We start from the raw sequence: 26,413 nt of genomic DNA, 5'->3' as shown, positions 1-26,413 counted from the left end.
GAATATTACAACTGAAACGGTAAGTGCACTGGGTCGTACCAAGTAATACCTAAAGTGAGTGAGGGTCGATCCCACAAGAATTAATGGACTGAGCAACAATGGTCAAATGAATCACTTAGTCAGGCAAATAGAAAGTGGTGTTTTTGGGTTCAAAAGCATTAAACAGTGATTTAGAAAGTAACAAAGCAAACAGTATGATTGGTGTGAAATATATGAGAGAAAACAGTCAAGGTTTCGGAGATGTTTATTCTTTCGGATTAAGTTTTCTTACCAACTAATTTAATCATGCAAGATTTATTTCATGGCAAACTGTCAGTGACTAAACTCTAATATCGTAGTGATTTAGTCTCCTCTAACCTAATTAACTGCCAATGTCTTGGTCACTTAATTTCGATTAAAGTGTTAAGTTTAATTCTAGTTTATATCCACAAAAATCCTAATTACCCAGATATAAAAAGATTATATGTCATGTATCCCGTTAAGTCCAAGTAATTAGCAATTTAGGAGGAATTTAATTTCAAGTTGTTGTTCAAGTGAGATAACTCTTCCAAGAATTACAAAAATGCATATAGAATAAAGGTTATTCTTCTGATCTACCCAGATTCATAAGATGAAGAAGCAAAGTAATCCTTGAAACTGAATCAATACATTAATTAAAATAGAAAAAATAATAGTCATAATCCATAGAAATAAACATAGTCCTAACCTTAATTGAGGAGGTTTAGTAGCTCATGCTTCAGAGAGAAAACTAAGGTTTAGAAAATATAAAAGTGAGGAAGTGAGAAAATCCCCCTAATGGTAGAATCTTTTCCCTTTTATACCTAACCTAATTTGATTTGAAACTAAAATAAAATAATAAATTCTAAACCTAAAAGATTTTCTTTGTAATTAAAAATAACCAAAATAAAATAAGATAGAATAATTAAAAGTTAAATCCAAATAAAGATGTTTCAATAGTGAGAATGTGGTCTGGATTGCTGGCGCTAAACGCCAACTGCAGCGTTTAGCACCCTTGTGGGTAGAAACTCCTCTTTCGTTCTGTGTTGTTGGCGCTAAACGCCAGGCTTGACGTTTAGCTCCCTAGTGGACAGCTTCCAAACTCTTTCCTTTTCTTGCACACGAACTCTACCAAACTTATCTGAACTGTACCTGAAATAATTAAAATACCAAAGCGACTCAAAGTAGCATCTAAAGAGGTTTAAAACACTAGAATTAAATCAAAACTCAACAAACTCTAACTCAAAATGGACAGAAAATTAGGAAAAGATGCTCACGCATTACAACACCAAACTTAAACTATTGTTTGTCCTCAAGAAACTAAAAACAATACAGGACTGAGAAGAGAAATTGCTCAAGACTTGAGTGTGCATTTAAGCTCGTGTCCAATTACTGAGTGGGGTTAACGATACTGTGATTTTGAATAGGTTTGGAATCTTAGTATCCTTTAAAGCTCAGAAATATTGATATCCTTCAGAACTAGAACTCAGATGATATTATGGATTCTCTTCCTACCTAAGCTCTGATTGATCCTTGAATACAGTTTTTTCTTTTCTTTTCTTTAGTGTTTTGCACCTTGAGCCTAGCTGTGACTCTTAATATTTTGTTCTCAAGCTTAACTTGGCACACAAACACCACAAGCACTTAATTGGAGAACTCTTTGAGTTCTAAACCTTTCTTTTAATTCCTCCAAGTCAATGGTGCTCAGAGCCTTTGGTGCACATTGCAATTACACTTGGTCTCGACTCTTAATGCTCTATTTCAAGGGTTACTTGACACATTCACACCACAAGCATATGGTTCAAAAAATAACTCTTTGAGCTTTTAATCATATTTTACCTTCCTAACCATTGATGCTTAGACCCTTGGACCTTTCTTTTTTTTTTTTTGCTGTTTGTTTTGCTTCAAAGATCAATTTCTCACTCAATTTGGAGAATCCATAATATTTCTCTAAGTTCCTGTACCTCAGGAATCAACATTCTTAACTTCACTATCAAATATGCACTGTTCACTTCATGCATTCAAGATCATAGATAATACCACTACATCAAAGTAACCAGAATAACTCATACCATATAACTCAAGTCTCATGCATTTTACTACTTTTTTTCTTTTTTTTTTTGGTTTTTCAAGCTTAGTAAGCAATACATGAGACAATTTGCAAAATAAACATAAATACTAAACTAAGCTAAAAAAAACAATAAAATAATACTAGTAATCATGCAAAGGCTTTCAAACATATAACAGGAAATATGAAAATAATACTGAAAAATAAAAAATAAATAAAGCAGTAGATAATGAAATTCAACCACCTCAATCCTAGTGGCTACTTCCTCCTGGAATCCTCTCCAGTGCCTCCAGCTCCTCTAGCTCCCGCCTTTAGCTCGGCTGTTCCTCCACTAGCTGATGGAGGAGGGCAGAGTGATCCTGATGCTTTAGCCTCAGCTGATCGATATAAGATGTCAGCTCCCCAATAGATGTGGTCAACTAGTCCCAATAGTCTCGAAGAGGGAAATAAAATTCCTGAGGCATCTCAGGCTGCTCCTGCTAAGGAGAGGGAACTAGCTCCTAAAGTGGTGCTCGTCCCAGCTCCTTGGCATACTCAATGCCCCTTGATGAATCCATACTTCATAGTATTTATTTACTTTAATTAGGTGGATTTCATGGATTTTTCTTGCATTTATTCATTGAAATAGCATGCTTTTGTGAATTCTTTCCTAAATGTGCTTAATTGTGAAAAACATGCTTTTCATGCTTAAATTGCCAATTTTAATTCACTTTTCTCCCATTCGATACCTTGATATGTTTGTTTGAGTGATTTAAGGTTTTGAAGGCAAGAATGGCTTGAGAAAGTGGAAGGAAAGCATACAAACTGGAAGAATTCAAGAAATGAAGGATTTGTAAAGCTGTCAACCTGACCTCTCGGTACTAAATTGGTCATAACTTGAGCTCCAGAGGTCCAAATGAGGCAGTTTTAGTGGCATTGGAAAGCTAACGTTCGGGACTTCAAAATGATATATAATTTTCTATGGTGGACATAATTTTAAGTGTGCATACGCACAAGTTAGAAAATAGCAAGTGTGCGTACGCACACACCTGTGCATACGCACAAGTCCTGGCACGTACTACAAATCACTGGGGGCGATTTCTGGGCCTCTAAAGCCCAATCTAACTTATTTCTGAAGTTATTTCAAGCCAAATTGAAGGAGGATGAAAGGGGGGGACAATTAGGTTTAGCTTTTATGATGTTTTCTCTTTGTTTTTAGAGAGAGAAGCTCCCCCCCTCTCTTTAGAATTAGGGTTCTTTAGTTTAATTTCTTGTAATTTCTACTTTTAATTCTTGTTTTTATTTACTTTTCCTTGTCATTTATTGTTATTGAATCTTTGTTCTTCTTTATTTCTCTTGTTATTTTCCTTTATTTTGTCATTTTTATGTTTATGCACACTCTTGTTATTTTAATTTTCAATTAATGCAATTTATATTTTGTGCTCATTTAATGCTTTCTTTAATTGTTATTGTCATTTTCTTGCTTTTGGTAGTTAGCTTTTATTTTTAATGCAATTTAATGTTATTTTATTTCCATGCACACCAAGTGTTTGATAAAATGCTTGGCTTAGTTTCTACTTAGTTTTTCTCCACTCTTGACTTGAAATTGTTGGTTTTTGTGATCATTGAGTCATTGATGTCCATTCTTGTTTGATACATTAGAGTAGTTAGTTGATTTGGTCTCCCTTGACTCTATGTGACCCATTAGTGTTGACATAGGACTTAGGGATTGAAATCAACTATGCCTACTTGACTTATCTTCGATGTAAAGTTGACTAAGTAGGATTAACTCTTCATAATCATCATGTGTTTGTGGTCAATGGCTAGGATAGGTCACCTTAGCTCTCAATTACATGCCAAGATATTTTCTTGCATTTGAAGTTTCCTTTCCTTGCATTTAATTGCTATGACCTTTATTGCTTTTCATTTAATTTCTTGCATGTTTACTTTTCACACTCTTGGTTGAGAAATTAGGTGTTTTGGTGGAATTGAGTTGTGGATGTCCATTTCGCATTGTGTGAGAATAGTTAATTGGTTTGGTTTCCATTGACGTTAGTCTTTCACTAAGTAATTAGTGAGTTGACTAGGACTTATATATTGATATCAATTATGCTCTTTTGACTAATCTCAACAAGGATTGACTAATTTGGATTGATTCCACACAATTGCCATGGTTGTGGTCCATAACTAGGATAGGAATCCTTGATTACCCAATTCTCACCCAGAGTTGCCATTTACATTCCTTGCATATTTATTTGCTTCCTTGCTATTTACATTTCTTGCTTCTCTTGCTTTCCTAATTCCCCATGCTCTTTCTCATAGCCAATAAATGTACATTTCATTGCAACTCCTAGGGAGAATGACCCGAGGTTGAAGTACTCTCGATCTTGGTTGTTATAATTTGGATTTAAAACATTTGATGTAGGAGCTAATTGTTGGTCTAGACTATACTTTCAACGATGAAATTCTACTTTGTGAAAATCTATATCGACGATAAATTTCTAACATCACCCTTCCTAGTGATCGGCCGCTCAATGTCAATAGGAGTGTCTCTATCAATGTGGATGCGGGCGGCCTCACATAGGCAAAAGATGAGGTGGGGAAGGCCAATCTAGTAGAGGTGGAGCCCTTCGCCGCTATGCTATATAAATCTTGAGGGATCATCCGATGCACCTTCTCCTCATTACCTAGCATGATACAGTGAATCGTCACGACTCGGTCAACAGTAACCTCAGACCGGTTACTTGTAGGGATGATGGAACGCTAAATAAACTCCAGCCATCCCCGAACAACTGGCCCCAGATCGTGCCTACCCAGTTGGTACGGATGACCTGTGGCATCCCTCCTCCACTGTACTCTGGAGAGGCATATATCAGTGAGAATTTGTCTATTCTTTAGTCGGTGTTGACCCTCTGAGTGTAAGAGTGAGGTTCATATCTGGATGGTGGTAGTTGTAGTATCTCTCTCACCCTCTCCAAACTGAACTCTAGGATCCTCCCTAGAACCATGGTGCGCCAGTTCTTTGGGTCAGGCTTCACGCCTTTGATATCTTTGTAAGTCACTCAAGCATTGCGTAGAACTCCCTGACCATCAGCACACCCACATCAGTCACGGGGTTGCATAGCACTTGCCAACCCCTCCTCAGAATCTGTTCCTGGATCTCCAGATATTCGTCCAGCTGCAGATCAAAGCGGACCTCCGGGATCACTTTTTTTTCACTATTTCATTAAAGTGATCCTCGTGGGTCTTAGAGAAGAACCGGGTAAAATCATATGGATCGGATGTAGGAGCTTTTTCCTTTTTCTTCCTTGAAGAGGATTCACCGATTTTGGATTCCACGTAGAATATGAGAAAAGAGAAAAGCGGAGCGCCCCAACACCAAATTTAAAACTTTTGCTCGTCTCCAACCAAAGAAAAATAGAATGAAAAAAGACAAGAATGAGAAAGGTATACGAGAGGATGTGGTGGACGGGGTGTATGGTGGCAACAAAAAAAATAGAAATGGAAGGCAATGTGGAGGGTGCTTACGGTTAAGAAAAGAAAAATAAAGAAACAAATAAAGATAGTGAAATGGAGGTAAGAAGTGAAAAGAGAGAAAGAGATTGAAGGTGGGGAATGGTGATGTAGTGAAAAGTGAAAAGGAAAGAAGAGATGTAAAACTGGAGGGGGGAGGGGGGCTCGGTTTTGATGAGGGACTATAAGAAAAGGAAGAAGTTGAATATGTTGTGGTTAAAGTGAAAGAAAGAAGGGAGTAAGTGAAAATGTTTCGTGTGTGGTAAAAGTGAAAGGAGTATGGTATATATAGAGAGGGTAGGAGGAAGGAACGGTCAAAGGGAAGGAAATGGGGAAGGAAAAAGAATTGGGTGGGGTTATGGTGATTAGGGTAGGTGAATATGGAGAAGTGGATAAGAGTTAATGGATTGATGTGAGATGATTAGGTGATGTGAATGGTGGTTGGAAAATGGGTGCATGAATGTGGATGGAATAGTGGATAAAAGGGAAAAAAGAGAGAGAGGGGTGTTGAACGGTCAAAGAGGGGGGAAAAGAGAGGGGAGTGACTATTGAAATGGTCAAGAGGCATCCTTTAATTTTGAAATTCACGTTGCTGGCGCTAAATGCCAGCTCCAGCGTTTAGCACCCTAACACTATAATGCTCATACCATTTAGAGGGTTAAACACCGCCTCTGGCATTTAACGCCAGAATTGGATATATATATATATATATATATATATATATATATATATATATATATTTTAGAGGACGTCATGGCGTTAAGCGCCCTATGGGGTATGGTAATCCTTAGGAAATTGCCCCTTGTGGGCATTGAATGCCCACCTGGCGTTTAATGCCAGCTTTTTCATGCAATTTAGGGAGGGCGTTTAACGCCACCCACTAGCTGCTAATCTTGGCGCTAAATGCAAAGCCTAGCGTTTAGCGCTACCCTTCAGCGAGTTCCTTGAAAATTGTGCCATCTCTGGCACTGAACACCCATTCTGGCATGTAGCGCCGAGGCACTCGAGTAAAATGCTCTCCAGGGTGTTTTGTTTCTCCTTCAGATTCCTCCTGTCCCTATTCTAAACACTTTGCAATTTGCATGACCACAAACAAAATTAAACCATGGAAAACTATGAATAAAAATTATAAATAGATGAAAACTAAACTGAAAGAAAAGTCAAAGGATACTCAGGGTTGGGTTGCCTCCCAACAAGTGCTTCTTTACCGTCACTAGCTTGACGGCCAGCTCTGCTAAAGAGAGGGATGGTCATAGGGCCTTAGCTCCTCACCTCTCACTGTGAATCTTTTTCCTGTGCTCTCATGGATTAACTCAATATGCTCAAGAGATAGGATCTTGTTCACCGTATGAGGCAAGATTGGGCTTTCAGTGAATACCACTTTCATTCCTGGTGAGAAGTCTTCAATAGGGATCTTCTTGTTCCTCCATCCCCTGGGTACCTTCTTCTTGCGACCCTCCTCCTTGGTGGATGATACACACCCAACACCAAACTTAGGTTTGATGTCAGGGAAGATTGTATTAACTCTCCCTAAAGGAGGCTTGAGCTGTGAACTCTGCTTTACTTCAGTCAAGCATCCTTGAAGGCTTGGGTTAGTGAGCTCACTCTTCATGCAAGTGCCCCTTTCATCAGAGCGATGTAAGGGTTTAAAAACCTTGAATACCAAGTAGTCTTCATGCATCCTCAGAACTAATTTCTCTTTCTCCACATCGATCAAAGCTCTCCCAGTAGCTAAGAATGGTCTTTCCAGGATTATAGAGTTCTTTTCATCCTCCTCCATGTCAAGAATCACAAAATCTACAGGGAAGAAGAATTTTCCAACCTTAACCATGAAATTTTCTACTACTCCATGTGCATGTTTCAAATACTTGTCTGCCATTTGTAAGGCTATCCTTGTTAGTTGTGCCTCTTGAATTTGCAGCTTCTTCATCACAAACAAGGGCATTAAATTAATGCTTGTACCAAGATCACTAGGGATTTGCTAAAGGTTAAGTTCCCAATAGTGCATGGAATCTGAAAGCTCCCGAGATCTGGCATCTTCCTTGGCAATTTTCTTTGAATTATTGCACTACATTCCTTGGTTAAGACCATTGTTTCATCTCCCTTAAAGGTCTTCTTCTTAGAAAGTAAGCTTTTCATGAGCTTAACATAGAGAGGCATTTATTCCAGCACCTCAGCAAAAGAAATATTGATTTGTAACTTCTAAAAACTTCCAAGAATTATGAGAATCAATTGTCCTTGGCCTCCTTTTTGTGCTTCTGGACGTGTACTTTGGTGCCCTTAGTCTTTTCTGGGGATTCTATTTTCTCTGATCCTTCAGCAACCTGTACTTTCTCCTCTACCGCTGGTTCACTTGCCATGGTGATGGCCTTGCACTCTTCTCTTGGATTAGGTACTGTGTCACTGGTGTAGAATTTAAAGTTCACAAACTAATCATGCAAGATTTAATTCATGGCAAACTATATGTGACTAAACCCTAATTCCTTAGTAATTTAGTCTCCTCTAACCTAGTTAACCTCCAATTCCTTGGTCACTTAAGTTCAATTAGAGGGTTAATTTCAATTCTAGTTTATGTACCACAAAAACCCTAATTACCAAATATAAGAGGATTATATGACACGTATCCTGTTAAGTCCAGATAATTAGTGATTTAGGAGAAATTATTTTCAAGTTGTTGTTCAAGTAAATTAATTTTCAAGATTTAACAAGAACACAATTAGAATAAGGGTTATTCTTCCGATCTACCTAAATCCTTAAAATGAAGAACGAAAACAAATTCTTGAAATTAAAATCAATACATCAATTAAAATAAAAGAGTAATAGTATTAATCCATAGAATAAACAGAGCTCCTAACCTTAACAGTGGAAGATTAGTTGCTCATGGCTCAGAGAGAAAACTAGGGTTCTAAAAACTGTAAAGTGCGGAATGAGGTACGTCCGAGAGAAGAGAGCCTGAAGGGCTGAATCTTTTTCTTTTTATACCAAATCCTAATTAATGTAAAATATATTTTCTAAAATAAAATAATATCTTTTCCTATTGTAAAATAAAATAAAGTTTAATCAAAATTAATAAAATGATCTCGTGCTGGCTCCTTTTGGGACGAATGGGGACCACCTTGTTTTCTAAGGTTGGCGCCAAACTTAGAAAATCCCAAGTTTGGTGCCACTTCAATGCAATGCAATCTTCATTGTTCTTCAACTTGGCGCCAAACTTGGAGAATCCCAAGTTTGGCACCATCAAGGCAATGAATTCTTGTAGGTTAGAGTGATGTGGCGTCAAACTTGGATTCTCCAAGTGTGGTGCCACCCCCTGGGTTTGTGTGGCTCCGTTTCTTCTTCTAAACTCTGTCAAATTCATCTGAGTGCTACCTAAAATAAATCAAATTGCACACAACTCAAAGTAGCATTCATAGTGGCTCAAAAATACTTAAATCTTGATTAAACTTAACAAATTTGAATACAAATTCACTAGGAAAAGATAAGAAAGATGCTCATGCATCAGTCACTAGGAAGAGTGTTAGGAGGACTCTCAGGTATTTGCTTACTCAACTGGCCCATTTGTATCTCCAGGTTCCGAAGTGAAGCTCTGGTCTTCTACATAAAATTGTTAGTGTTCTTGAAGAGTTCTGCAACTATAGAGGCTAAGTCAGGAGTATTCTGAGGATGAGTGGGTGCTTGTTGTGGTTGAGAGGCTTGAAATTGACGGTTGTTGAAATTATTCTAATTAAAACTGCCCTGAGAATTATTAAATTTTGGTTGCCTTTGAGATTGGGGTCTCCACCCAAAGTTAGGATGATTCCTCCACCTTTGATTGTATGTCTTGGAGAACGGATCATTGTTGGGATTTTTGGAAGCATTACCCATGAAATTAACCTGTTCGTAAGTAAACTGGCCATAGTCATAATTCTCACCTTGAGAGAAGCCACTGCTCATATCATAAGAATTTTCTTGAGTACTAACGGCTAAGACTTGTATTCCACTCAAGTGTTGTATAATAGCATTGATTTATTGAGACATAACCTTATTCTGACCAAGAATAGCATCCAATGTATCCAACTCCATCACTCCTTTCTTCACAGAAGTCCTCTTAGAAGAGTATAAATATTGGTTGTTAGAAACCATTTCAATCAGCTCCATGGATTCATCAAGAATCTTCATATGAAGTGACCCTCCTACAGAATTATTCAGGGACATCATGGCGGTCTCAGACACTGCATCATAGAGTATGTGCAATTTTATCCAATCAGAGAACATATCAGGAGGATACTTTCTGAACATCAGCTTATACCTTTTCCAGGCTTCATAGAGAGAGTCTCCTTCTCTCTGCCTGAAGGTCTAAACATTTGTCCTCAGGCTAATCAATCTCTGAGGAAGAAAGAAGGCCATTTTGGTATTATTTTATTCTTTATAAGTCTTTTAATTGAAATTTTTTTAGATAAAAACATTTAAACATTCAATAATTATTGTAATTTTTAATATTTATTATTCAAACTAATTTTTATAAATATTTTTTAGTTTATATATTATAATTTTTTTAATATTATAATAATAAAAAATAAAAAATATACAATTTTAAGAAAAAGCTATTATTCAAAAACAATAAAATATAACTTTAACCATAGTTATATTTATAATCTTTTATCAATTAAATTATTCATTTAATGCCATATTTGAAAAAATTTTAAAAATATTTATCTTTTTAAATTTATTTTAATATAAATTTTATGTAATTTTTTAATTAATTTTTTTTGTCCTCCCAAAATTCTCTTCAAGTTTTATCTCAGAGTGTAGAGACCGATTGAAAAAAAAATATAGGGACCTAATTAAAAATTTAGTAAAATATAAGGACCAACAAAATAATTAAACCTTTATAAAAAGGTAATTTACTTAAATAAAACAATTGGAACAAATATTTACCCAAATGCAATAATTGAAAACTGGTTAAGTACTTGTCCTATTTATATTTTATGTAAACCATGGAATCCTACCACATTTTACAAATACATATAAACCGTCAAACTCCTCCTACGATTTATGAAAAAAAAAGGTGTGCATAAAACGTAGTACTCCTTTCACGGTTATGAATAAGGAGAATATATGCATAAATCGTAGAACCCCTTCTACGATTTATGAGGAGTTAGGTGAATATATAATCCTCGAGACCGAATAATGGATTGCATTGTTGGGTGTTAAAGTAGTTGGAGTTGAGAGAATTTGGGAGAGAATCCAGCGGCAGTGATACTTTGGCAGGATGGGGTCATGGAAAACCAAGATTGTTTGTACCGATTGAACGTCGTTGCTCATGTGGCTGGAAGCATCAACGAAGAGGTTAGTTCTTTATATGTTATTCTCTTTAGGTGTTAGTTATTTTTTGTTTCGTTCATATCCTATGTGACTTTGATGTGTAGTTAGGGTATTTTTATACATAATTTGAAGATGTTGGGGAGTTATATGTTAAAATTTGATCGGTACTATGTTAATTTTTTTTGTTAACTTATTTGTTAGTCTTTTTCTGTAAAAATTTTTAATTTATAAAAAATTAAATAGGAATTAGCTGATTTATATGTTAAAATTTCATCAGTATCGAATTAATTTTTTTGTTAATTTATGTGTTAGAATGTTATATGTGCTTAATTTATAAATAATTTATAATGTAGTGATTTGTATGTTAAAATTTTATTAGCATCGAATTGATTTTTTTGTTAACTAATGTGTTAGAATTTTATCTATCAATTATTTAATTTATAAATAATTCAGTGTTTAATAATTTATCTATTAAAATTTTATTAGAACCGAACTAATTTTTTTGTTAACGTATTTGTTAGACTTTTATCTGTCAGTTATTTAATTTATAAATAATAAATAGTTTACATATTTATCCGTTAACATTTGATTAGAACCATATAATATTTTTTACATGATGTAGCCGACTAGGTGTATTTGTAGTGCTAAGAGACAACAGAATATGCCTCTGCATGATCTGATCAGGACTTATTTAAAAACTGCGGGTTTGTATCGCTTGGCTAGACTGAATAGTCATTGGTTCTGGGTGGATAAGCCTCTGTTGTGCGCATTCATTGAGAAGTGGCGTCCTGAGATGCACATCTTCCACATGTCGTTCAGCGAATACACCATCACGCTGCAAGATGTGGTGTATCAGCTGGGGTTGCTCGTTGATGGGGAAGCCGTTAGTGGGTGCCTTGCTGACTTTCACCAGTTCATTCCTGATGGAAGACCAGCGTGGGAATGGTTTTAGAAATTATTTGGTGAGCTACCACCACCGAATAAAGTCAAGCAGATGACGGTCCAGTTCACGTGGTTCCATGAGAGGTTTCGGTGCAACTAGCCGATGCAAGTGAGGAGACAGTGCGTATATACGCATGTTCTTACATTATGATGTTACTATCTACCCAGCTTTTCGGTGACAAAAATGTGAATCGGATTCACCTTCAGTGGTTATCGTTTGTGACGAGGCTTGGCAAGTTGAAAAAATACAGCTGGGGCTCAGTTGCACTGGCCTGGTTGTATATCGGGTAGCCAACAGAAATGTCATTAACTTGTCCGGACCACTTCAGCTACTATAGTCCTGAATTTTTTTGCGGTTCCCAACACTAAGCCTGAGTGGTTTTGATGCATTTGGATTTGCTGGCCTCCAGGTATCAATTAATGTTTTGTGCATGATACATATTTATTTTAATATACTATCCTTTTTTATGAAATTCTTACAATGAAGATTTTAGGTAGGATACATATGTACCGATCTCTGATGTTAGGAAGCAAATAGTGGTTCAAACACGGCTTTTTTTGGACAGATTGTGTGATCGAGACATAAGTTATTTAGTTATTGCTTTTTGTTGGATTCACAATTGACATCATGCATCTTGTTATGGTGTTGTCTAAGGTTAGCTTGTCCTTTATAGTTTTTTTGTGGGAGCTTTATTATGCTGCTAAGGTGGTAGCTATGGTTCATCTGGAGATACTGGCTGAGGAGCACAGCAGGTTATGGAGTGCGGTCATGAGCATGATATATTTTACCGTGATTGAGTAGCATCAAGTTGATAGAATGGTACTATAACTCGGCGGCGTATAGCATCTTTCTGAGCCGTTTCTGAACATAGACTAGCTCTATGCAAAGGATGGTAAGGGTGGGGATTGATGGTTCCCCACTTATTATCAGACATAGCATCTGCATTGGAGAAATTGAGTTGATTCAATCTTTCAGATCCAGAGAGTTGTTAATCTAGGTCGATCGGGAGAGTACCTGGATTGGTTTCATGGGGTGGCCCACAGAGTCTCCGGATACCGCGTTTCATGATCCTAGGCCAGTGGAAATCTTGTAGGAGGCTCATCGCAGAGGGTCATCTCAGATACCTACTAAGGTGCAAGTGTCGGATGTGCCTGATAACAGGCGTGTTGAGCGGCGTCGACGTGTTGGTACACGTGCCTCCGATCGGGAGTGGCGATGGCTAGACGACTTGATGGATGACGATGACAGCGTTGATCACGAGGGAGGCAATGCCGACATTGTGTTCATCGAGGTAAAGCTAGACGATATGGGGGAAAAGGTGGGCATGGACAGGTTGGAGATAGCGGTAGTTCTACTAATGTAGACCAGGTAGGTCATACTGAGGGTGTCGGTGTTGAAGATGTTGAGATTGACCTCGGCGGCGACACCTACACCATCGGTACCAGCTCTCAGGTGTTCGAGGACGTTAGCACTCAGGTATTCACTAATTTTGCTACCACTACCATGTGTATGGACATTGGGGATCATGCTCGCTCTTAAAACTATCAGAACCGAATCGATAATTGACCCGACTAGATCATTGGGTCAACCGGTGGATCACAGGTTCAATCGGTTGACCCGGTCATAATTAAATAATTATATAAAATTTAATTTTTTATATCAAATTAATTTATTTTCTAATTCATTATTTAATTAGTATCTATTACATTATTCAAATATATGTTGAAAAATATTGATATTAATAGATGTCATATAATTATCAATAACAAAAATATGTCATGATTAATAAACATTTTTTGCTTATCTTTTTTAATTTAGAGTAAAGTACCATTTCTACCCACGGAAGTTGAAAACGCTGACAAATTTACTCACGAAAGAAAGAAACGACCAAATGTAACCATCGATCGTGAGATTCGTGGGACGAAACTAACCAAGCCTTGTTCCGGCGTTGACTCCGTTAGTAACGCTACCTACGTGGCTATTCACGGCGTGACATGGCTTGGGGAGCTTCACACGTGGATTCTATAATTATAATTATATAAAAATATAAATGGATTTCAAAATTTTAATTTTTTTTAAAGAAAAAAGGAAATTAAAATTGAAGAGTTATCAAAGGTACAAGTCTTCGCGCGTTTCACAGAACAGAGGGTAGAGCCCTAAGAAGAAACTGTTCATCTTCTCCATTCACAGAAAATCTCCGGTGCCGACGATAATCTTCGTGTTGAAGAGAGGGTGGTTGTTGTTGTGGATCGTGTTAGCTTCTGGAGTTCGGTGATGTCATCCATAGGTAAGTACTAACCTTTGATTTCTCTGTAATGTTTTCCTGGATTTTTGGTGCATGGTTGTGAATTTATGATTTTTTATTAGGGTGTCTTTGTAGTGGGTATGATGTGGTTGTGAATTTGTTTTGTTGTCTGTGTATGTGTATTTGCAGATGGCAACTATCCACATTACGTTAGTCATTAGTCACAGAGGAAAATTTGTCAAGGGTGATGATGGGAAACTGGCATATGTTGGAGGTGAGAAAACAGAAATTGAAAGAGTGAATGTGGATACTCTTAATAAGTTCTTCCTGAATGACTTAATAAAGGACATAGGGTACAATGATGTGAGCGAGATTTACTGGCTTGAACCTGGAAAGGAGTTGGACGATGGGTTGAGGTTGCTTAGACTAGACATGGATGTGGTGACTATGTACGAAGCAGCCATTGCTAATGGGAGGAGAGTTGAGGTGTTCACTGATCATCCAATTGACCTTCCTGAGTTTGTAGAAGAAAACAATGAGCCTGAACCAGAGGTTGAGATATTACATGTTAATAGGACCCCAATCAAGCACAGAACTAAGATTTGTGTTAAAAGGACCCCAACTCCAAAGAAGAAGAGAAATAGAGTGGTGAAATTGAGTGAGAATGTAGGAGGTGTGCATGGACCGGATGCTGAAACAGAGGATGATCCGATAGATCAAGATTTCCATCATACCACAACAAACACACAACAACCAGATTTAAGCCATGATCAACCAAATATACCCACCCATTCACCTAAGGTAACATTTGATGAGGCACCAAGAATCGTTCGGCTCTCAGATGCACCCAATGAAACCAACTTACCGCTGTCTCATGAGGTGGTGAAGACTCCTCCACAGCCTGAACAACCAAATGTATCAGCTGCAAGTGAAGAAACTGGACACCAAATTCCAGTATCGGCGGAGTCAGTGGCTCCAACTGTTGATCAAGGGCCTGCTGAATCTGTTGAGGTTTTTACACAGTACATTCCACAGCCTTGTGAAGAACAAGAGTCTCAAGAGCAGAGCATTCAAAATGAAAAGGGAACAGTTGGTAGTGGTAGTCAACCCAGCAGTTCACAGCCCGGAGTAGATATAAATCGAGATGTGGGTGGTGGTAGTCAAAAGAAGAGGAAGAGAAGATCAACAATCAGGCCTCCACCTTCAGGGCAAACATTCATACCTAATCAGGATCCAACCAAGCATCCTTCATTTTTTATACCTGTGGAGGGTGAACTTATGTCAGAGGCAAGTGCAGGAATGCATTGTTACGAGTCGGAGGAGCTGGATTCTATTGCAAGTGATGATGAAGACAGTCAGCATGCAGCATTTCCTCAAGCGAATCCAGATGCTCCAGTAAGGGAAGTAAGGTTGGAGGTTGGCATGGAATTTGAAAATCTGGACCATTTCAAGAAGGCAGTTAGGAAGTTTAACATCAACTTAGGCCGAAGCATATTCTTTCCAAGAGTGGATTCAACTAGGTGCAAGGCCATATGCTATGATGAGAGTTGTCCGTGGCAGATATACTGTGCAAAACGGTCATTTCCATTAAGCTTTCAGGTGAAAACGTTTGTGAATGAGCATACTTGCAGTAGAGTTAATAAGAATAAATCTGCAGATGGTAAATGGGTTGTAGAGGAGCTTGAGGACAAGATCCGTGATCATCCAGACATGACTCAAAGGCAGGCACAAGATTTTTTCAAGAAGGAGTATGACGTGATTGTGAACGAAAGGAAGATATACAGGGCCATGGTGAAGGCCAAAGAACGAATAGAGGGCTCAGAAATAGCTCAGTATGCAGTTCTTAGGGACTATGCTAATGAAATTATGAGGACCAACCCTGGCTCCACTGTGAGGATTAGTACTGATTTTGTTGAAGGGACTGGGCATAAGTTCAAAAGGATATATATATGCTTGGAAGGGTGTAAAAAGGGTTTTTCGAGTGGCTGCAGGCCCTTTATAGGGTTAGATGGAACTTTTCTAAAGGGATACTACCCTGGCCAGTTGTTGACTGCAATTGGCCACGATGCCAATAACCATATATACCCTATATCGTATGCTGTTGTGGAGTGTGAATGCAAGGATAGCTGGAAGTGGTTTCTGGAACTCCTACAAGAAGACTTAGGTGACGCTGCAATCAATGGAATCAACTTCATGTCAGACATGCAGAAGGTAAGGGCTGAATTCGTGTGCTATGTGTATGTGTTCACTTTTAGTTTCTTACAATGTATCATGCATACCTGTTGCTGTCATAGTTACTAAACTTCATATGGTATATTGATATAATTGTGTTGCTTTTCTCATTTAGGGCCTCATCCCTGCTATGCGTGAAGTGAATCCAGGAGCACATCACAGATTTTGTGCTATGCACATATGGCAGAACTTTAGAAAACAGTGGGGAGATACAGAATTGAAAATTGCTATGTGGAGATGTGCCAAGGCCACAACCTCCCAAGAGTTCAATGCTGTACTGGATAGGATCAAACGGGTTAATCCCCATGCTTGGGATTATCTAAACAGGATCCCTCCAAGTCAATGGAGTAGGAGTGGTTTCAGTGAATACCCAAAGTCTGACAACTACATGAACAACAATTGTGAATCATTCAACTCTAGGATAAAGAAAATGAGAGGGAAGCCTATTATAACTATGCTGGAAGAGGTGAGGTGTTATATGATGAGCATAATTGCAAGAAACAAGAAGGCGTTGGTGGGATATAATGGAGTAATCACTCCTGTGCAGCAGAGTAGGTTGGAAAAAGAGAAAAGGGAGAGCAACAAATGGCGGCCTTTTTCCACCGGAGATGATCCTGGTAATGTGTATGAAGTACAGTGCCTGCCACATAAGGTTATGGTGGATATAGGAAAGAGGACTTGTTCCTGCAGGTTTTGGCAACTAACTGGCTTGCCGTGCAGGCATGCATGTGCTGCCCTTGGATACCAGAATAGGAGGCCGGAGGAACATGCTCACAACTGGCTCTCTATGGGGGCGTATAATAGCACATACGAGTTCGTCATCCAGCCGGTTCCTAGTCAAGAATATTGGCAGCATGTTGATCTACCTCCAATATTGCCCCCAGTATACAAGAAGCAGATTGGGAGGCCAAAATTGAAAAGAGAAAAAAAGAACGATGCCCCAAAAGATCCCACCCCAGATCCTCATAGGGCCCCAAGAAAGTATGGCCCCATCACCTGCAAGTACTGCCTGAAGGTAAACCTTATTTCATTTGCAATCATTAATTGTGCTTTCAATGCTCCATGTTTATTTCATGTTAAATGTATTACAGACTGGACACAACAGTCGTAGCTGTTCCAAGAAGAAGGAGGCAATGGCTGCGAGTGGTGGGGGACAAAGTTCAACTCCACACTCAGCTGCTGAAGATAATGAGGAGGATGCGGCAAGAATGGAAGAGATGTTTTGGGAGGAAACTCTGGAAGCTGTTGAAGCTGCTGAAGCAGCAGCATCTCAGCCACGACCTGTAAGTGTACTAATTAAGTTACAAAAACTCTTTACAACTGCTGTTTTATCAACCCACTCATATGTGTCTACTCTTATAGGAAACCAACCCAGCTCCTCAACCAGTTCCTAATCCAATGAGGTCTCCTTCAACTAGGCCACCAACTGCAAACAAGCCACCAAAGAAGAAGAAGAATCTGCGAAGACCACCACCAACTACTCAGCAACCACAGTCTGCTCCAGCAACAAGAACTACTAGTAGTGCATCACCCATGCCATCTGATGTGCCACCCACTGTGACACCTCAAACCATGCTAGCTGCCTCCCAGGGCACTACTTCCAGGTTCATGGAATTCATGCCTACTCCCACAGTGAGAAGATCAACTTCAAGTAGGTGGCCGCAGCCTGCCTTCCTTCCACCTAAAATTTTGAGGTCCACCACTGCACACTTGAAGGAAGGGTCAAGCGGAAGCAGTAACTCCACACCAAATCCTTGAAGGAAGATTATGTTCTTTTTTGTACTGTCCATGGCAGTTTATTTTACTTTTGATGGATATGTCAAATACTTTAGCTTCAATTGCTTATGTTTTGATTTTCGGTATGGGTGCATACTAGTTGTTGATAGCTCATATCTATAACTTGAACAATTAAGTAACTCAATTTCTACATACTTATCAGGTTATTTTGCTTGTATTTCATGTTAATTTCGAGCAGAAAGTAAACAACGATTGCAATTAGTAATAGATAACATCTGCAAGTTACATATCTGATATCACTCTGGTTGACATTTTCTGAATTCCAACTGTCTACAAATGACATATTCAGAATCGAACATGGGTATTTTTGTCCTTAAATAACACTAACAACTACATAGGCTCAATACCTCCTGAGAATCAGATACAAAGTACAGACAATGTTACACACCACCACCATTGACATAATCACAACCCAAACCCTAAGTTTACTAACTTCAACTTCAAACCTCCCTAACATCATCAGCATCTTCACTTCAGCCTCAGCCTCATTAACGTTTTCCTGCACATTTCTTTCTGACAGTCCTCGTCTCAGACCCTCCCACTTCCCTTCGATTTCGTCTACCCATTCAAAGAAGTTGCAGTATGAGTTCTGTCCATGGCAAAAAAACTAAAATCAGACTCACATTCAACTCACATAGAACAGGGTGTACAACGGGTTACCTTCCAATTCGGACAACGGATGAACCACCTCCCAGGATTCATTGCCGTTCCTGATTGTAACAGTGTCACTCCCAACCCACAGTAACATCTGCCATTGAACTTCCTATCATGCACCCTCTTCGAAATTGAGCTTGCAGACACACTACCACTGCCGTTCGAAGGTGGAGTAAAGAGTCTTCTCCTCGACATTGCTATAATTTCAAAGATTTTCGTGAATCTAGGGTTAGGGATGGAACAAGGTTTGAATTTGGGAATTTTGGGGTTAAGGATATAGTATAACGGTCATACAACTCAGCAATCCACGTGTGAAGCTCCCCAAGCCATGTCACGCCGTGAATAGCCACGTAGGTAGCGTTACTAACGGAGTCAACGCCGGAACAAGGCTTGGTTAGTTTCGTCCCACGAATCTCACGATCGATGGTTACATTTGGTCGTTTCTTTCTTTCGTGGGTAGATTTGTCAGCGTTTTCAACTTCCGTGGGTAGAAATGGTACTTTACTCTTTAATTTATAGATATTTAACTAAGTTTAATTTTTATTTTAATAATTATATATAATTAAAATATAATTAATTTAAGAAAGAGCAAATATAAAATAAAAATAAATTAAATTAATATGAACACTATTCATTAGAATAAAAAGATAAAAAAATATCTTAAATTTGTATGACTAAAAGAATTAATACATAAGTTATTAATTAGGATATGTCTAATAATTAGTAATATATTTATAAAAAGACACAATATAATACAAAGAGCAAACTTGTCCTGGTGGTTGCAAACTCCTTTATAACTTGAATGACTTAAGTTCGAACCCAGAAATTTGAGTAATGTGTGTGCTGATGTCAGCGGGTCAACCAGTCCAGTTCAATCTTCAGTTTAGACCGGATTTTCCAAGTTTGACCGTTTTATTTGTTTGTCTAGTTAAAATGTTAACCCAAACCAGTTTGGGGTCTGGTTCACTGTTTTTTTAGTAGAACTGACCGGTCCGATCTGGATTTGATAATTATGTCAGCGAGTCACAATTCTATATGGACATAATCAAGATGTAGGAGGTCCAGCCACAATTTGCAGTGGACCTCAATGAGCTTTTGGTGCGCCACCACTAGCTCCATCAGAAGCAGAGCATGTTCAGATAGCCACTAGGGTGAGGCGTCGGGCTAGATGTGGCACCGGGTCTCACTTGCTTGGTGGTTTTAACATTGACGATGATGATTCTGGTGAGGGAGAGTAGTGCCCTTTAGTGGGTTTAAGTGGTACTTATGTTTATGTTATTGTGTTATGTATATATATTTATGCATTTTAATATCCATATGTACGTAATTTAATATCCATATGTAAGCCTTTTTTATATTTAGTTGTGAAACCATCAACGAAAAACTAAAAGTACAAGTCACTTGGTCAATTTATGCATGCAATGAAACATAAAGTCTATTAAGTTAAGGATGGCATTAAACAAGTACAATAAATTCTACTACCAAAGAAAAGGAGAACAACATAAAATTAAAAACCTAAATACACATCATAACATGAACTTTAAAAACTTGGAAACACATCATAACATCTAAGCATCCGTGCTAGCAATAGATCCTCGCTGGTCACAATTCCTACGCGTATGCCCAAGCTGCCTGTAGAGGCCACAATGCTTCAATTGGTTAGGAGTAGCCTCATCCATGCTATTTTGGATTTTGGTAGATCTTGGTCGCCCTTCTTTTGCACGCCTCATATTAGAGTCTGGAATGACAGTGGGACCATCATATGGTGGCCAAAGTCCTTCTGGAATAGGCGGTGCAAACCTCTCCTTGTAGACATTGAACACCTTACTCATACGGTAGACATCATAAACATATTCCACCCAGTTCAACCGCGAGTGAGCACAACATACGATGGCATGACAACATGGATAATGCAAAGCCTGAAAATATCCACAGACGCATGTACGATCTCTAAGTAAAACTCGATAGTTACCAAGCAAAAAGTTACCGGCGGGAATAGTCTCAACCACGGTATACTTAGACCGATGCTTGTCGTACAAAGTGACGGTAAAACATCTCGAGTCTCTCAGGTTGCACTCTATTGCTTTCACCAGAGCCTTACAGAATTGATCCCCAATCCTGAATTGCGCCCCTACTATTTGTCCTCAGATAACAAGTAGCTCTGCAAGTCTTCCGTAAGTGGACTTCACCAACGTTGTCACTGGGAGGTTCCTTGTGCCCTTTAATAAAGAATTGACACATTCACTGATATTGGTGGTCATGTAGCTAAACCATCTCCCACTATCATAATGTTGGGTCCATTTTCCATATTTCATCCGGTTGACCCAATTACACATAGTTGGGTTCTCGGTCCACTAATGTCAAACCAGTAGTCAAACTCTGTCTCGGTCTTCGCATATGCAGCATTCACCAATAGCCTTTTTTATTCTTGACCTATGAAGCTTAGAGAAAAATTTTTCACTACATGACGAATGAAGAATGCTCGATAAGAATGCGGAGGTAGCCAACCACTATCAGGGGTCTCCAAGACAACCTTGATGATGTTATGCCTATCAGAGATAACAAGAATACCCTCTTGTGGTATTATATGCTGTTGTAAGTTGGACAAGAAAAAAGACCACAACTCTGCATTTTCTCCCTCCCCCCACAAGTGCAAATGCTACCGGTAAAATATTTGAGTTCCCATCTTATACTATAACTAGCAGCAAATCACCTCCATACTTGCCATATAAGTGAGTACCGTCAATGCTCACAAGGGACTTGCATTGTCAAAAGGCCTCAATGTAAGGAGGAAATGTCCAGAAAAGACGATGAAGGTACACTGTAGATTCATCAACTTGATCCCCAATTCTACCCGGAGAAGTCTTCAACACTGCAACAGTGCTGGCCATGGTGGACTGAACCCTAAGCATCCAATGTGGCAACTAGGCATAAGAGTCTTCCCAATCTCCATATATCTATCGTATTGTCTTCTATTTTGCGATCCAAATCTTCCTGTAAATAGGCTTGAATCCATAAGTTTCTTCTGCTTCTTCCTGCAACACCTTTATCGTAACCACAGCATTCGCTCTAACCAACAAAAAGATCCTCGCACAAATAACGTGGTAATCAAGCTGTCGATGATCGCTCGAAGTCGAGGTAGCTAAGCAAGTGTGCGGACCATTATACCTTCTAAACTCCTAAGTGCCTTTTTGTGCACGAAGCAAAATACAAATCAACCAAGTGTAACCTTTGCCGAATTCCTTACATTTTTCATGAAACTTAAGATGATCTGACTCTAACGCGCTGTACTCAACACCTCAACAAATGTTATAATCCTTCACACTCAATAGTCAACACAACTTCCTCTTTAATTTGGAATGATTGCTCAATCTAAAATTCTGTTTAAGAGATTTTATGATGCAATCCTTGACCCCCAAAGGCAGCATTTGTGTCTGACTGTTTCCCTATAGCCTCCAAGTTTAAGGTTGAAAAGTGTGAAGGATACTATTGTGTGCCAAAGCTTGATGGATCATGCTGTGTACCCATGGATTGCAACTTGTATCCTCATCACTGTCCTCGACTATATTGATAGGCTCCTTGTCTGAATCATCCTCCCGCATTGCATTCTCAACTCGATCAGGTTCACCCAACCCTACACTATCAGGAATCATAACAGGAGAACTAGCCATCTCAATTGCTAGCTACCGAAACGAATGGTTCTCTCATGCTATAGAACCATCTTCATCTATACAATTCAAATCAACTGCAAAGGATGGAGATGCAATGAAGGACGAGTTGGTGAAATCGCAGCCATCGAACTATAAGCACCCCACAGGCACTCTACGGAGAATTCAGAGCTGATGCCCCAGAACTGTCGACACTGACCTCCAACTTCGCATACAGCTCGTGTATTTTGACCTCCAACAAACTCCTATGACAATGAAATAGAACCTACAGATTTTCATCAGACCCTATCACAAATGTATCTTACTTTACATCGGTTGACACAATTGTGATAGGAATCTTATAAAATAACTTCTTCAACCACTTAGTTCTAAAAATGCCAAACTTTTGCAATATACTGGTTTTTAGACCTGACAAAGTACTTGATGAACGGATAAATACACTCAAGAGTTTTTTGTCAGTGAACTTCACACTCTCTCTCTTGCTTTTATGAGTTTTCTTAGAACAATGCACTAGCACTAGAAAGCTCTCCTCCTCACTAACCTTTGTGAAAATGATACTCTTCTAAACAATTGGCTTCAATTAGTATATATAGAGTTGTAGCTCTTCATAAACCGTGGTTGGAGTAGGACAGTTTATATTCACTCATATACCGTAGAAGGGATTCCACGTTTTATGCACACCTTTTTCTCTTCATAAACTGTGACAGGAGTTTTACGATTTATGTGTATACTTTCGTCTTCATAAAACATGGGAGGAATTCCAAAGTTTATATGTATTTATAAAAAGTAGTAGGGATTCCACAGTTTACATAGAATATAAATAAAACAAGCACGTAACCAATTTTTAATTGTTGCATTTAGGTAAATATTTGTTTCAATTATTTTATTTAAATAAATTGTCCTTTATAAAAATATTTACTAAATGCAATAACCAAATAATACAATAACTAAAAATTCTAAAGACGTCTATAAGAGTTTACCGTAAAAAAATTTTTGCAGTATCCAAAAGATCATAACTCAAATGCATATTGCATAGTGGAAGCCTCAAGCCTGAAGCCTAAAACTTAGAACAGATTAAAGAAACCTAACTAAAAAAACTAAACCGAAAAAGCAATCATCCATGATAAGATCCATCATCATCATCATATACACATTCACATTCACAAATCAAAATCCTCTGCTTCGGACATGGTGGATAGGCTAAAGGGCTTGATTTGACAAGAGGCATTACAATGAGAACCACCCTGGGACCGAAGTTGCACCAAATAACAAAATTGTTCTTCACTGTAAACTCATCATTAGCTCCATTCTTTAACATTGAGTTTTTTTATCGCCGTTTTCAAAAGTAGCATGTTATCATCGCTAGTGTACAATGATTATAATGTTCTTGCTGATGGTAACAATGACGATTTACTATTTTATGCCGCTGATGAGGGTTAGGGTTAGAATTAAGATTATAATTACGATAAGGATTAAGATTAGGGTTAGAATTAAAATTTCAGTGATACTTGCAGTTGTAAATTAAAGGATGCTTTGAACATGATGAACACCAACACTTTATTATTTTACATTCTTGAAGATGTAATGGTTGATTCATAGCTACGACAGTGACGGACCCAAAAAATTTTTATAATGGGGACAAAAATATATTAAAATAAATTTTGTTAAATATTAATATATTTATAATTTAAAAGACACAAAAAATATTTATAATTTGAAAATAAAATTATATATATATAAATTAATAATTTTACTTATATTTATATTAATTATGTATAAAGTTAAAACAAAGAATATGAATTTGAATTCAATTAAAAAGTTAATTTTTTTCAACTAATTTCAATCAATATCAAATGATGAATAGTCGGATATTTACTGTTCAATCGCAGTTCTTGAAAGAGGTTATTCTGTTCTCCTTTGTGGAGCAGATAGCATAGACCTTCTGCGCAAAAAAGAAATAGATATGGTGATAAGGGGCAAAAACACCCCTTTACCCATCAGAACTGAACTATCGGCATCTTTGGAAGTCCCAAATATTGGGACGCAGGATAAATATTTGGGGCTATCCTCCATAGTACACAGATCCAAAAAAAATATTTGCTTTTATAAAAGAGAAGGTGGCGAAGAAGCTCTCGCATTGGAAGAAATCATTTCTATCTGCTAGTAAAAGGGAAGTGTTGATAAAGCAGTGGGTTCAGTTATACCAATTTATACTCTGGGCTATTTTAAACTTCCAGATACTGTCTTGGATGAACTGCACTAAATGATTATATAATTGGGGACAGAAACAGAATGAAAAGAAGATGTAATGGATCAGCTGGGACACTATGACCAGAGAAAAGAATTTCGGAGGTATGGAGTTTAAGGACCTAAAGGCATTCCACCTAGCCATGTTAGCTAAACAAGGATGGAGGCTGATGACTAAACCACATTCTTTTTTCTACAAAACCTTCAAGAATAAGTACTTCAGATACAGTTCCTATCTAGAAGCCAAACTAGGAAATCGAACATCTTGGTCTTGGAAGAGTCTTTTGGAGGGAAGAAAAATTTTGGAGAAAAGAGTTAAAGTGTAAAGTTTCAATTCAGGGATCTGAATCAGCGAAGACCCATGGTTTAGAGACCAACCACCATTTCGCATTGCAGTTAATGAATGCAGAGATGAATCGCTTACCTGGGTTAGACAGTTAATCACACCTGAGGGAGAATGGAATCAGCAACTCCTTATGGAAGCTTTCTCACTCGACACAGCTCAGCAAATCCAACAAATTACTATCACAAAAGAGGAAGACTCGATTATATGGTGCAATAACAACTCAGGGGAGTACTCGGTGAAATCTAGGTATAGTATAGCATACCAATTCTTTCACCCCGATATGCAGACTCAGAAATGTGAAAAACCTTATGAAAAATGAGAGTAACACCACTGGGAGATTAGTCCATGAAGGCAATGCAGTTAAAGCAAAATTGAACGAGAGATTACCACAAGTTAGCAGGCTTTGTCCCCGCTATCAATCAGCGCCGGAGACACCGATGCATGCCATTGTCTTCTGCCCAGAAGTTCTTCAAATTTGGAAGTAGCAAGCACTATTCCCGCGACCCTAACCTAAAAGTTTAGGATTGGTGGAGTCAATTCATAGAAGTTAAGAAATCAAAACCCAATTTCAGAATCAGAAGTGCTCAGGTGGCTTATCTTCTATGGCAGATTTGGTTGGCGCGGAATGCTTTAGTCTTTGAGGACCAACGCCAGGAACCTGGAAAAATTTTTGTCTCTGACGATATTGTTGGAGGAGAAATACCGGCGACATCATCTCCTCAAATCACCTTCTCTATAAATAGCAATAACGAGCGCTTTGAAACTTCTTTTTTTCTTAATTGTTTTCTTTCTCTCCTTTAGCCATTAGATAATGTTTCTTAATTGTTGAAAAAATCACTTTATTTTGACAGAATGTCCTCCAGGAGAATATAATATAAGTGTAAAGTTCTTTTTATGCAATAAAAAATATATCTTTAAAAAAATTTCAATCAATATCAGTCATTTTTTTAAAAATTATATTATTTATCTTAAAATTTAAATCATCAAGTCTCTAAAAAAATTAAAAAATTTTATATTTAAAAAATAATTAATGTTAGATAACTAAAAGTCAACTTTTTATAATTTTTTATTATTTAATATGTAAATAATTTTTTTTATCTCAACCAATTTAAAAAAATATTTATTTATATTTAAAAAACTAAGCAGTTTAATAATTAATTAATTGACTATTTAAAAAAAATATTATCATTATTTTTTATTTTTTATTTTTAATTTTGATACTAAATTAAATTTAATACTATATATATAATTGCATAATAAATTTAACAAAATATTTTTTTAATATAATTCTCAAAAATATAATTTATAATTTAATATAAAAATAAAAATAATATAATAATAAAATCAAATATATTCATTTATATATAATTATTATTAATTTTTCATCAGCTAGTGGGACAAGTGCCCCTTTATCTCTAAC

General features: G+C 37.6%; 1 long non-coding RNA gene across 1 annotated transcript; it reads right to left on the bottom strand.

Annotated features, from left to right (window-relative positions):
* Window positions 1–689: 689 nt before the first annotated feature.
* On the bottom strand, window positions 690–25,802 carry LOC130936386 (uncharacterized). Its single transcript, XR_009068101.1, has 4 exons — window positions 25,381–25,802; window positions 25,256–25,298; window positions 25,072–25,169; window positions 690–1,149 (listed from the first exon to the last, which is right to left on the bottom strand). It is a non-coding gene; the product is annotated as an uncharacterized LOC130936386 (long non-coding RNA).
* Between the last annotated feature and the right edge of the window lie 611 nt (window positions 25,803–26,413).

This window comes from Arachis stenosperma, chromosome 6, assembly GCF_014773155.1.
Source record: "Arachis stenosperma cultivar V10309 chromosome 6, arast.V10309.gnm1.PFL2, whole genome shotgun sequence".
In the NCBI taxonomy this organism is placed as follows: domain Eukaryota; kingdom Viridiplantae; phylum Streptophyta; class Magnoliopsida; order Fabales; family Fabaceae; genus Arachis; species Arachis stenosperma.
This window is presented reverse-complemented; position numbering and strand designations above follow the sequence as displayed.